Source organism: Amia ocellicauda, unplaced genomic scaffold (genome assembly GCF_036373705.1).
Source record: "Amia ocellicauda isolate fAmiCal2 unplaced genomic scaffold, fAmiCal2.hap1 HAP1_SCAFFOLD_112, whole genome shotgun sequence".
Classification (NCBI taxonomy): domain Eukaryota; kingdom Metazoa; phylum Chordata; class Actinopteri; order Amiiformes; family Amiidae; genus Amia; species Amia ocellicauda.
The window spans coordinates 115,795-127,183 of NW_027102677.1; the positions used below are offsets into that span (position 1 = coordinate 115,795).

Genomic DNA, 11,389 nt, shown 5'->3' on the forward strand with positions numbered 1-11,389 from the left:
TAACTTCTTTACGGAAGAAATAAGCTTTTAGCTTGCCAGCGGTTTTTCTACTTGGCTCATCCAGGTCATTGAGCAGCTGCCCAAGTTTCTCTATTATAAACGGCTCCTTTTTCAGCTCCAGCAAAATCTCATCTATGATTTTCTGGACTTGTCCAGCAGTGACATGTATGTGGGAGTAAGACAGAGCCTTGATTAGTGCCGGTTTCAGCCACGGTTTGTTCAGTCTTCTGTAAAACACGTTGAAATAGAACAGGAAATAGTAACGGTCTGGTTCAAACAAACAACTGTGTCTCAACTGACTGGGGTGATTCACTTCACACCCCCGACAGACTTCTTTCAGAGCTCGGTCGATGAGAGCACTCAGAATATACACCAGGGTGCTTTTAACCACTCTGCTTACTTGGACACCTACCCCGGGCATAAATCCTGCGTCTTCATCACGCCCCCGAGACAGTCCGATGCTCATTGGGTCGCCTGGTGGTTTGTGGGGTGTTTCTACATCCATTGGACTGACCCCCTCCTGAGACGCACAGACGGTAGACAGTTCGGCAAAATCGAGGCCCTCCATGAGCTCCAGAGGCTGGGGATCCCCGAGACTCATTTGGACATCCATCGCTCCGCATGTTGTTTCGTCCTGAGGGACCGGGGTCTGAGGTCTTGGAGGGTAACCGCAGTCAGAGGGTTCCGGAGTGTATACAAAATCTGGGGAATAGAACCAGGGGTGATCCCGGGTTTGAAGAGGCCTGTAGAGCCTGTCGACGTCCGCAGCTTTCGGGTAAGACATTCTCTTTAATTTTAAACCATGAATGAATTGTTGCGCCTTTTATCCTATCTCTTCACTACGTCACGACACACCGCCCTCTTAGAAGAGAGTAGACCCTGAGCCGTCAGACCCCCCTCCAACCCCCCACAGGTCGTCTGTTTTATCATCGTCGTCGTCATTCAAGGGGGATATATAATCCATAATCCAGCATATTCAACTTCTAACAGAATCCAGTTGTGAACATTTGGTCAAGATGTCAAAACCATCATTTATACAGTTTATGACCTCTTTCAAGAACGGCCAGTCCACGGCGTCAAACATAATTTCAGTAACCTGTTTTTCTGGATCCTCCACAACCCCTTCAATAGGGTTTGTAATCAGGGTACTGCTAAACAAAACCTTACGATCAGTAGTTAGAGATAGACTCTTCACCACTGTACCGTAGTTCTGCAAGCTTTCCCATTCACACCTTTCAAAACTCTGAGTCGGAGACTCCGTTTCGCCTTCTCTTGGACCCTCTTGCAAGCCTTCTAGAGTCTTATCCACAAGCCCCAGGTCTCTCCATGCCATCACCTTCAACCAGTCCTCAAAAGAGTATTCAATCACCGTCTCAAAAGGTTCCAACGTACCCTCCTTCTCTCCCAAAGCAAAAAGCTCCACTCCAACATAGCTGGGATCCCTTTTAAAGCGGTAACCCCGTCGACCCCCCCAGAACAACACCCAGGAGCGTTCAATCTTCAAATTGGTGAGTACAGGAACCCTTGCCCGGGATTGTTTCTTGCGGGGTTTCATGTTGATGTCGCTGGACATGTTGAAGAAGCGGGATGTTTCAGATGCTGAGAATTAAAGAGGTATTGCCTAAAAGCAGCGCGGGGTCTTAAATAGAGAGGAGAGTTTCGGGGCGTTGCCTTCAGAGGGGGGGGGGGTCTTTATGGGTGGCCTTGTTGTTCAGGGTTTTAGGGGTGTACACTTTCTGACGGATATGACGTAGGAATAATTAAGGAAATAACTCTAAAATCACGCCCCCCAATTATGACGTAGGAATATTAATAAGCTTAGGGCATACGTCATAACAAAATAGGCCGCGCCCAAAAAACCCTACTATCTACTGATGTGCGGTCCTAATTAATCGGCTACGTAAATCATTCCTTTCCGACCGAACCTGTAACGCTCAAATAAATAATCTGTATAATTTATTTAGCCATCTAACTTCAAGTTAACCTGACACTGAGCAGGTTTGATTTTTGTTTGTCCGTGTTCCACCTCGGGGGGTAAATTCAATAAACTATGCGCTAAATAAAAACTGACCTTTAAATAAACAGTATTCATCTATCGAGAATCTATGTTCATGGTTTGTATAGAAGTATTTCCACATATGCATCTGGACACTCGGGCAAGCCAGCTGAGAAGTCGCTCAAGTCGCCGCAGCTAAGTATCGCCTTTTTCTCTCGCGTTTCCTAGTTTAGTTAAGAGTTACATTGATTGTTTACGTGGTTTGTTTAGCTAAGAATGATATATCTTGCACCTGTTTTGTAGTAAGAGCAGCGACTGTTTGTTAGTGAATTTAGCAAGTTACTTAGCACACTCAATCAGAAGCTTTACACTGTAGGCTGTGATTATTCGCATGTATCTAGTCAGATGAATGATCTGAAATGCATCAAAAGTCATGGAATGAGAGACTTTCCGGGCATTGGTGGTATAGTGGTGAGCATAGCTGCCTTCCAAGCAGTTGACCCGGGTTCGATTCCCGGCCAATGCAACGTTTTCTTTCTAGGCTTCCGCCATCACACTTGTGATGCTTCGGGGGAGTTCGACACCATTCAAGCTATTGCGACCCTACTAAGCCTGCACTTACCGCTGTTTTCACTAACACACTTCTGGTGAACCGTTGCGCATGAACAGATGACGAATAAATGGCCTTACACTAGTATCCCACAGCACCAGCTTCGTCTGTAGAAAAACAAAGGTTCCTCTGCCTGCTGCAGGATACCCACATCACACTTGACTCGCAGACCTTTACTGCGCCCTCTTGCTTGACGTGGGCCGTGCTCCCAGAAGCGCTGTAACATACATGTGCACTTGCGTGCAAAAGTATTCGGTATTACATTTATTTGACGTGTTCATTGCTTGAATATACTTTAAAAGCTAATACACTCCTCTCCATGCTCACCAACAACAATGTTGGCGACGATGACGGCTAAAGTAAGGAGAAATAGAAATGCCACTTCCATTCACTCCAATTACTATTGTTGTTATTATTACAAGGGAAAACTATGACCCTTGGTCATCAGTGTCTTGGGCGGACAGTTATGTCATTTAACAACATCCAAGATACCCGAGCCATCGGTCAGTCAGCACCGCTAGATGGCGGCAGTCAGACACTCATGCAATGTTTGAAGGAGAAAGTGTTCAAATAGAGGAGCGCACAACTCTCTACGTGGCACCGATGTTAACTAGTTTTCACAGAAACCTGTGCTATGTGGCTCGTTGGTCTAGGGGTATGATTCAAAGGGTTCAAATCCCGGACGAGCCCTTTGTTTTAGTCTTCTCTCATTCATTTTCATTTTGACAGGGTACTTTTGCCAACATGAAAAACATTTCCTTCATGTATCATGACTTCATTATGGTAATATCTCATTTCGTATGTTTCCAAATAGGCCTCTTAACAATCATCTACAAGCCTACATATACCAGCATGATTTCATACAATGTGCACGATATGTAGTCCATGTCTGTCTCTCTGTCTCTCTAGATATATGTTTATAATTGAGTTGATGATAGTTGCATCTGTGCGCCAAACTGTGTCTGAGCAGCAGACTGTAACTTGAAATAATTGCATGAAAATGTCTGTATCTTCTTAATTTTATGCAGGTTAGTTCAGCTAGTAAGAAAGGTCACTATCTTTTTTATCTTTTTCTGTAACTAAACCATTCAGTCTTTCTACATGATGCCGTAAATCCAACATTTCCCCAATTCGCTCCCTGCGAGAAGACAATGCGGTGTGCAATGAAAGTGATAGCCTGTCACTTGGCACTTCAGTTCTGCGTACCACCAAGTTTTATTAGACTCCTTAGTTCTAACTGCAAGTTCCCTGCCATGTCCATGAAAGGGGATTGAGTCCGTATTGAACCATTATCTAAAACACAAAACTATGAGAAAGCTGGTGCGCATCGCTACCTTCCGAGTAGTGGCCAGTACTACTACTACTAAAGGTAATTATACTAAGGAACGAATGAACGAAAGAGAGAGTATCATTACTCAGTACACTTAGAGGCTATGTGTGTACTAGTAACTTGTTACTTGATTTAAGTCACGAAAAGTCGCATCCAACGTCAGTCCCATCCTATGTAATGTGTGATGTCCAGAGCCGGCCCTAGCCATTTGGGGGCCATATGCGAGATTTGATAGTAGCCCCAGAACCATCCCCCCTCTCGATGAAAAACATTTTAGTGGTGCCCATGTTTATGGCGTATAGAGAATGTTTAGTTAAAACTAAAATAAACACAAACATTTAAATAATGCACATCACAGAACATGTATTGCACTTTAACATACACTGTACTTGTTGAAGAAATTGATGTAATAATCAATACAAATGTAAATAGTGCACTATGCATATTGAAATCAGAGCAATAACTAATAAACTGTTTAGGTAAAATAACATCCACACCAAAAATACTCAATATTGAAAATACTGTAGTGCACAAAAAACTGAATTTAAATAATACAATACTATCAAAAATCATTAGCTGACAACTGGCAAACTACTGCAGTACTTAACTACTAGCTGATCATTATCATCATTTGGATGGCAACTGGCAGTAGGCTAGCTAGCAAAGTGAGCTGGATTATTACTTTATAATGATATATAATTTATAAAGACATGTAAATTCCTCACAAAGTTATGACTTAAAGTCCCACTGCTTGGAATTTAGAAAACACAGAACATCACTAAAGTTCCCCTGACATTATCTTTATAAACTCCACCACAATATACATTATATCCATCATATTTACATTACATTTAGCATACATATCCCTGACGCGTGTATTGACCTCACTGGAGACAATATGCTCGAGTCACAGATTAAATGCCCCTCTCCCTCTCGGGTTTACATGGTCTTAGTTTATTGCACTAGAGACGAGTTGTTTACCCGCAGCCCTGCACAGGGCAAAGGACTGTCTTGTGCATTGCGCCTTGTTTAATACTTTGTTTTAATGATCTTACCGAGTGGTTTTTTACGTCACTGGTGGGGCTACAAAGCCATGAATCGAAGTGTTTTATCAAGTTAGGATTAAAACACGATGTACAAAACTGAACAGTGTACAACAGACCCACAACAATTTAGAGAGCATAATGATAAAGGAAACCACTGATCTGCATTAACCATGAAACGTCCATCAGCAATGTACTTTACCTTGAAACCCACAATAAATGGACCAGACCGTTACCTTGCACTTTTAAAATGCGTCCATTTCCGGAATGTTACATGGATACCATCATCTCAGACATTAGAATTTGCACGTAAACTGTGGGCTTAGATCGTGGAAAATTGTGCGTGTTTTCAAAATTTCTACGCCATTTACTGGTGTTCTTGGGATGCTCCTTCTGTGTGACCGTATACCTCGAGTAAACGTTTACTCGGTCTGCTTGAGCAAGTGGGTTGAAATGACGTGTGTAAGCCGAAAGCCAGTAATGTATTTTGATACCAGACATTACAGCTTTCATGACCAGGGGCGCAGCGAGGATTTCAGGGCCCCATGAAAGTAAAAAAGGTAGTTACCGAAGTGTGACCCATCGGGAGGATAGCTAAACCCGGGGGTTATGCCTGTGAGGAGAGGTTGAGGGGTGGATGAGGAAGCTCGCCACTTGATAGGTCCGGTCGTTGAGGTAGGAGGAGAAACAAGTGAGAGCAGTCCCAGAGATTCCAAGGTCAGCGAGGCAGGAGAGGAGGATGGAGTGATCGACGGTGTCAAATGTTGCGGAGAGACCAAGGAGGATGAGGATTGAGGAGAGGGAGGCTGCCTGAGCACAGTTGAGGGAGTCAGTGACTGCCAGGACAGCAGTCTCAGTGGTGTGAGCGGTGTTTGGAAGGCGGATTGCAGAGGATCAAGAAGTGAGAGATGGGAAAGGAATGCAGAGAGCTGACAGTGGACCGCACGCTCGAGGGTCTTTGAGAGGAAGGGGAGTAGGGCGACAGGGCAGAGACAGGTGCCTCTGAGGAGAGGTGGGGTCAAGGGTAGGTTTCTTGAGGAGTGGGATGACCGCAGCTTGTTTAAATGCAAGAGGGGAAACAGCCAGAGAGGAGTGAGGAGTTGAGGAGGGAGGAGAAGAAGGGGAGTTGAAATGGAGCAGACGCTTGCAGGAGGCGAGTAGAGAGAGGGTCCAGGGGACATATTATGGGTTTGTGACCTAGGAGGAGAGAGGAAAGTTCAGAGTCTGAGAGAGGAGAGAATGAAGAAATGGAAGCTTGATCGGTGGGAGACTTGGGCAGGGTGGGAGTGGAGAGGAGACTGTTGAAGAGCTTGTGGATGTCTGTGATCTTGTAGAAGAATGAGGCAAAATGATGAGGTGAGATGAGATGAGGGAGGAGGGGGGAGAAGAGAGAGAAGGTGGAGTAAAGCTTGCGGGGGTTGTGGACAGTGGATTCAAAGAATGACTGGAAGTAAGACTGAGGTGAGCGAGGAGGGGAATGTGGGCAGTAGAGAGTGGTAGAGTGCGAGGGTAGCTGGGAGTTTGGATCTCTTCCACTTGTGCTCAGTGGTGCGCAGACTGGTTGAGCAGAGAACAGAAGAGATCCAAGGCTGAGGAGGGGAGGGACGGACAGAACGAGACAGTTCTTTATTTACACCTTTTCCTGAAATCAGGAGCGATTCAAACTTCTGGTTTGAAATAGCTGTAGAACTGTCGCTATTTCGGTTGGAATTTCATGAATATATTAATATAGGGACAACCTATGGACTGCCTACAAGACGCACAATCCCAAGAAAAAGGGAGCAAAGTCGATACACGAATTGTTTATGAAGGCAAAAAAAAAAAATAGGCAATTAACCAATCGTGAAGCATGAACCGATTCCAAAGTACAACAACCCTGCTAGCACATTGCCTCAATGCTGTAGCAATATAAATTATATTGCTACAATGTTATTGGCAATGTTGTGTGTTAGCAGGGAATACCTGTACAGTTTTTTTCCAACAATCTGAAAAGTTAAATACTGGTGCTGAAAAATTAGGTACTAATAAAACAGAAGTATTTGGCACACACAAGTAATGTGTGTTGGTTCGGCAGTTACTGCTCTCAGGAAGGTAATGTGACTGCCTCCCGTCTCCCCAAAGCTCCCGTCATTGATGAAGCAGGCGTGACCGCACCTTCCCAAGCTCTTCACTATGACTTCACATCTTGTCGCTATTAAAATCTAGGATGTGTCACAGAGTGGAAGTTATACAGTACCACTGGGGGGTAAAACTTATGGAAGCACGACTACACCACCTAGCGGTTGTCTACAGCCGCTAGGACCCATTGGGAGGTTGTCGATTGCCCAAATATGCCCATTTTGCATTTACTACCTCAATTCTCCCTTCGATTTAGGTTATTTAAATTGGGGAATCTCAAGCCAGGAGCACACCACAGACCACACAAGACAGGTATACAATTAACTGGATTACAAATCTCTAATATAAAATCCATCAGACTTCCTCTTTATGTTAAAAAGACAAAAAAGTTCAAACTAAAAAATGCATTCGTGGAGGGTTCTGTTGGTCTCCTCCGGCAGCACCAGGAGCTGGAATGGGGCAGGCAATAGTCCACGTGTCCTAGTAAAAAGTAATGAGGGGCTCCGACAAAAATTCAGCTTCTGCTCTGGTCCGGGTTTGGCAATACAAAGAAATTACAATGTCCATGTACAGTCCAAGAAAACAATGGCCGAGTTGAAAAAAAAAAAAACAGGTTGCTCGTTGTTATCCTTTGAAACACCACTGTAGTTCAAAAAGCCTGTACGCTATCCCTTCTCTGGATACTCTCGCTAGCGTTGCAGAGGTCGCCTCAGCTCTCCTCTGGGTCTCTTAGCCCTTTCCGTTACTTGTCCATCAAGTCCTTCGTTCGCCTTTGGCTCCACGTTTCGTTCCCGTTGCTCTGCAATCCCGTCCCCCCCAGCTCCACCCCGGGAGCATTTTATCTCCAGCCTAACAGGTGCTCCTCATGGTCAATTATTGAATTTCGTAGAACCTGGCGAATAAGCGGGTACTCTCATGAATGCGTGATTAGCCATGTGTATATTTAAATCAATCAATCGTAAATAAAACTCGTGCATTTCCGTGAAGTGGGGCGGGACATTCAAAGTAAACAAACGTGATTTTAATGGGAATAATGTGATAATATAAGAGGTTTAAAGTGAATTAATAAAACAAAACAAAAAGCAATCAAAAACACACAAAACAAATACCAAAATAGGCTAACGCCCATTGCTAGTGATGCAGTAAAGGGACACTGTTTGGAATGAATGAGAATTGTGCATTCTTACCGATGCCCCACAACGATCACACCTTTTGATCGATCAACTATTTAACTCTTTCATCAACCTCCATTACCTATAACATAATTTTGAGAAATGTACTTTTTCTTTCAAGTGTGCTGCAGGAAACATCCACTTATTTATAATTCGTTTTATGTCACTTGTTTGCTGCAAGAAAGGCAAGGCGGTAAGGCTGTAGAACACTGCTACATTATGCATCTTGCACTATGGTGTCTGTAATATAGTTTTTTCGTGCAATACTAATTTATATTGTATTCATAATTCGATTTGTCACTTGTTTCTTGCATACTGTTTTTATTTTGTGTGGTTTTTTATTGTTTCAAAAATAAAGAAAATCTAAGACATAAAGCTATGCAGTTTCTGTGTGAGTGTATGAACACAATGATCGGTGGTGGAATTGGCTGCGATGCCAGGGGCACCAGCTAAAATCTTGCCTAGGGCATCAAATTGGTCAGGGCCGGCCCAGGGCGGAATGACTGATGTGCGGTCCTAATTAATCGGCTACGTAAATCATTCCTTTCCGACCGAACCTGTAACGCTCAAATAATTAATCTGTATAATTTAAATCTATAATCTCTATGAATTATTCCTCGCAGAAAAGCTACTGGGTCTGGATCACTACTGGATCTGTTAGGAACGGCGCCGTCATTGTTGGGGGACACAGTCAGCTGTCATTTAACTGGGCAGATGAAATACAGTCAGATTGTTAGCCATCTAACTTCAAGTTAACCTGACAGGGAGCAGGTTTGAGATGCTGGACATGCTGCTCTGGAAACATAGCTGGCTGAACTTTAAACTCGCTACGGAGAATGGAAAATCCCGAGTTAATGCCAAGTTATCCTGAAACTTAGCCGGCTAACCTACTTATCCAAGTAGGAAGAACACACCCAGGTGCCTATATGTTGTTGGTTTCTTTACAATGCTTGTGTAACTTAATAATATATATACTTTTCCTTGTGCAGAAAACATATCGGCACAATTCGAACTTGTGCAAGTTTTATTGTAGAATACTACTACTAATAATAATAATTACAATTATTATGATAATAAACACGAAACAGAGACTGATTAGCATACGTTGAGGTTATCAACAAAGCTATTAACTCTTTACCATAATGCATTTTTACTATTAAGTTGTATCTGAAGCATATCATCTTTCGTGAAACTTGATTTGATTATGTACTTTCCCAGCGTTACTTTTAACTTTTCTGTATGTGCACATATTCCTGTTATCCACAAACCACTGTAGTTATTTAAAGCAACTAAACGCAATAACTTCATCGTCACTCTTGTAACATTAAAACCCAATATTCACTGGCGCTGTTTAAACTGTGAATAACTAGGTGAGTGCATGTTTTTTCAGACAATGGCCAATTCTACCTGTTCACCAAAAGCAAGCATGTGCAAATATGTACATTTATTATTTGGACCTTATTATATTAAACCTATTGTAAAATAAAATACAATATTAGTAAAGGCAAATACACTCACCTAAAGGATTATTAGATACACCTGTTCAATTTCTCATTAATGCAATTATCTAACCAACCAATCACATGGCAGTTGCTTCAATGCATTTAGGGGTGTGGTCCTGGTCAAGACAATCTCCTGAACTCCAAACTGGATGTCTGAATGGGAATGAAAGGTGATTTAAGCAATTTTGAGCGTGGCATGGTTGTTGGTGCCAGACGGGCCGGTCTGAGTATTTCACAATCTGCTCAGTTACTGGGATTTTCACGCACAACCATTTCTAGGGTTTACAAAAAATGGTGTGAAAAGGGAAAAACATCCAGTATGCAGCAGTCCTGTGGGCGAAAATGCCTTGTTGATGCTAGAGGTCAGAGGAGAATGGGCCGACTGATTCAAGCTGATAGAAGAGCAACTTTGACTGAAATAACCACTCGTTACAACCGAGGTATGCAGCAAGGCATTTGTGAAGCCACAACACGTACAACCTTGAGGCGGATGGGCTACAACAGCAGAAGACCCCACCGGGTACCACTCATCTCCACTACAGATAGGAAAAAGAGGCTACAATTTGCACAAGCTCACCAAAATTGGACAGTTGAAGACTGGAAAAATGTTGCCTGGTCTGATGAGTCTCGATTTCTGTTGAGACATTCAGATGGTAGAGTCAGAATTTGGCGTAAACAGAATGAGAACATGGATCCATCATGCCTTGTTACCACTGTGCAGGCTGGTGGTGGTGGTGTAATGGTGTGGGGGATGTTTTCTTGGCACACTTTAGGCCCCTTAGTGCCAATTGGGCATCGTTTAAATGCCACGGCCTACCTGAGCATTGTTTCTGAGCATGTCCATCCCTTTATGACCACCATGTACCCATCCTCTGATGGCTACTTCCAGCAGGATAATGCACCATGTCACAAAGGTCGAATCATTTCAAATTGGTTTCTTGAACATGACAATGAGTTCACTGTACTAAACTGGCCCCCACAGTCACCAGATCTCGACCCAATTGAGCATCTTTGGGATGTGGTGGAACGGGAGCTTCGTGCCCTGGATGTGCATCCCACAAATCTCGATCAACTGCAAGATGCTATCCTATCAATATGGGCCAACATTTCTAAAGAATGCTTTCAGCACCTTGTTGAATCAATGCCACGTAGAATTAAGGCAGTTCTGAAGGCGAAAGGGGGTAAAACACAGTATTAGTATGGTGTTCCTAATAATCCTTTAGGTGAGTGTATAAGCGGAATATATTTGTTATAAATACAGCAAATATAGTTTTATATTCACTGTATTTTCCATTTCATGGGATTCCAGAATAATTTCTGTATCAAATTTAAACTACTGAGATATCATATTAAAGATATAGGAAAGACCAAACACATGTGCAGTATCCGTTTTTTTTTCTTTCTTTCTGTAATTTCTGCTTTAAGTTTAACTTGGTATTCACGTCATGCCATGTGTTCTGTGTCATGCTCACTGTCACTATCTCTTTAGCATTCTGTTTAACTTCTTCATCACGTCAATGCTTCAGTTGCCCATTCATTAACCTAAATGGTCACTAGCAAAACATCACCATAGTTCCCAATATTTTTCCTTGACGTCCTGTGTTAACTGAAGTTTAAG

General features: G+C 42.9%; 1 non-coding gene across 1 annotated transcript; it reads left to right on the forward strand.

Moving 5' to 3' along the window:
• Positions 1 to 2,450: 2,450 nt before the first annotated feature.
• Positions 2,451 to 2,522, forward strand: trnag-ucc (transfer RNA glycine (anticodon UCC)). Its single transcript has one exon. It is a non-coding gene; the product is annotated as a tRNA-Gly (tRNA).
• The last annotated feature ends 8,867 nt before the right edge of the window (positions 2,523 to 11,389 follow it).